This window comes from Camellia sinensis, chromosome 3 (genome assembly GCF_055761805.1).
Source record: "Camellia sinensis isolate YWXY chromosome 3, ASM5576180v1, whole genome shotgun sequence".
NCBI lineage: Eukaryota > Viridiplantae > Streptophyta > Magnoliopsida > Ericales > Theaceae > Camellia > Camellia sinensis.
The window spans coordinates 200,601,276-200,604,217 of record NC_138963.1 but is presented as its reverse complement, the minus strand read 5'-3'; the positions used below and the strand labels follow the sequence as shown (position 1 = coordinate 200,604,217).

The 2,942-nt window shown below is 38.4% G+C and overlaps 1 pseudogene; it reads left to right on the top strand.

Annotated features, from left to right (window-relative positions):
* The first annotated feature begins 226 nt into the window (after positions 1-226).
* LOC145822159 (protein FAR1-RELATED SEQUENCE 5 pseudogene) lies at positions 227-2,183 on the top strand (annotated as a pseudogene).
* Positions 2,184-2,942: the final 759 nt, after the last annotated feature.

Here is a 2,942-nt window from a genome sequence, read left to right as displayed (position 1 = left end):
TTAATTGCATTTTCTAAACCATTTCTTGATCTATAATGTTCCTTGTTTCTTTATATATATTCAAGTGGTACATTTGTTATTCGTTGATTATCTTATTCAGTTTGTATACAGTTTTTATGCTAATATGGAGCACTTCTTAATTTTTTAAGTGACTTGGCACATTCAAATGGAACCTAACAATCATGAGAATGACGGGGGTAAGTGTGATTGGAAGCCTAGAGTTCGCATGACGTTTGATACAGAACAAGAAGCATATGATTTCTATAATACTTATGGAGGAAGGTTGGGCTTTAGTATTAGAAGGGGTTATGTAAACAAGAGCAAAGACGGGCAAATCACTTCAAGGCAATTTGTTTGTAATAAGGAAGGATTTCGGGTTGTCGACAAGCGAGATTCATTAACAAAAAATCCTAGGCAGGAAGTGAGGACTGGTTGTCAAGCCCGAGTTGTCATTAAGTGGGATAGGAATATTCAGAAATTTTTTGTTAGTGATTTTGTTGAACAACATAATCATATCTTCGTACCAGCAGAATGTACGCATATGTTACCATCCCAAAGGAAGATATCTGCATCACAGGCAACCGAAATAGATTTAGCCGAAAGATCTGGAATGCGTCTTAATGCTGTATTTGAGCTCATGGGTAATGAAGTTGGTGGAAGGGAGTCGCTTGGGTTTACAAAACTTGACCAAAAAAATTATTTGAGAACGAAGAGGCAAAACAGTTTAGCATATGGGGAGGCAGGTAGCATTTTGCAATATTTTCGTGACAAATCATTGGAGAATCCATCTTTTTTTTACTCGGTCCAATTAGATAACGAGGAGCAGATTACGAACATATTTTGGGCCGATGCTCAGATGATCATGGATTATGGGCAATTTGGTGATGTTGTCACTTTCGACACTACTTACAAGTTAAATAGTGCACATAGACCATTTGCGTCTTTTGTTGGATTAAACCATCATAGGGAAACTGTGGTATTTGGTGCAGCTTTGATGTATGATGAGACCGCCGATTCTTTCGTATGGCTGTTTAGAAGATTCTTGGAGGCAATGTCAAGTAAGGCTCCAAAAACAATTTTTACGGATCAGGATGCTGCAATGGCTAAGGCCATACCTATTGTCATGCCTAACACAACCCACCGCCTTTGCACTTGGCATTTGATGCAAAATGCATTAAGGCATGCAAATTCTATCTTCAAGGATAAGGCGATGAAGGATAAGGGGATGAAGAGTGTTTTATACACGTTTATGTACGACATTGAGGATGAGGAAGAGTTTATGTTAAAATGGGAGGAAATGCTTGACAAGTATGAAGTAACAGATAATCATTGGTTGAAGTTAACATTTGGGGTCAAGGAAAAATGGGGTTGGCCATATGTTAGAAATACATGGGGTGCGGGCATGAGTAGCACCCAACTTAGTGAATCCTTTAATGCTTTCTTGAAGGATTTCATTCGGTCTGATCATAACTTAATGCAATTTTTCATGCATTTTGATCGAGTTCTGTCTGAGAAAAGGTACAAAGAGTTACAAGCTGAATATGCTCTATGCCAAAAGTTGCCCAGGGTGAATATTAAAGTGAAGATTATGGAGCAAGCTGCAGCTGTTTACACAAATAAAATTTTTGAAGAATTTCAGGATGAGTATGTCAAGTCCCTTGAAGTCAACATTGAAGAAATTGAAAATGATGGTGAGAGTACCGTTTATACGGTTCTTGATAGTGATGGTATAAAGGTGAGGAAGGTGAGGCAGGAGTGTGATGATTCGGTCACTTGCAATTGTAGGAAGTTTGAAATGAAGGGCATTTTGTGTAGTCATTGTTTGAAGATCCTTAGAGAAAGACTCAATTTGAAAGAGATTCCTTCACAATATATTCTGAAGAGATGGACTAAAAAAGCAAGATCTAAAAATGTGAAAGATAGGTGTGGGCATGATATTCAGGTTGATGTAAGGTTGCATCAAACTTCACGTTATAGGTCATTGATGGCAATATTCAGATCAGTAGCGTGTAGAGCTTCTGAAAGTGAGGAAACATATAATTTGACGGTAGAGAAAGCGGATGAATTAATTGCAGACATTGAAACCATGTTAACCGCAAAATTCAATATGCCTTGTTCAGATACTATTCAACAAGAAAGCCCCCCCAACACATGCCCCGAAAGCTTTGAAGTGGATGGTGTAGCAGATAAAAATGTAGTCCAAGCAAAAGGACTCAAGAGAAAAGAGTGCACTAGCAAGGGACGGAGGCGGACAAAAGGTGGTTTGGAGCTTGCGTTGGCAAAGAAAAATAAAACAAGTTCACATAATGCTTCTCAAACTTCCATGTCTGTTACTCCTCAAAGTCCTCCCTTATTTCCGGCAAGTGCTCCTGAAGCACCTCCCTTAATTCCTCAGTCGGCTCCTTTATTTTCAAGTGTTCCTCAACTTCCTCCATTCTCGCCGAGTGTTCCTCAAGTTAGAGCTTCTCCATCTCAATTTATGTATCCCGCCTATGATGTAAGTTAGTTTAATAAAAAGTGTTAGTACGGATTTGTAGGTGACTATTATCATTTTAGATTGATATGTGTTTGCTATTGTTGCAGCCAAGTTTTCTTCATCACAATATGCATTTTTCAATGCCATCGATGTATTCCGTCCATGGAACCTATCAAGCATTGCTTAACAATGCAAGTAGTTATCACTCGCAAGCTTCAAATAGTCCCGCCTGTAGTGAAGTAATTTAGTTTTCACCTTTCCTCATTGATTTTGTCATTAATTCATTTAAAGTTCCATTTTAATTTATGGTTCCTTTGATGTAATATTAATATCTTCTTTTTTGTAGGTACTATACGGTCGTGGTCGTGGTCGTGGCTGTGGCCGTGGGCATGGGGATGTCGATCACAAGCGAACATCTTAGTGTTATTTTGTTTTCGGAATTTTTGTGAAGGGCATTTTGTTGGAT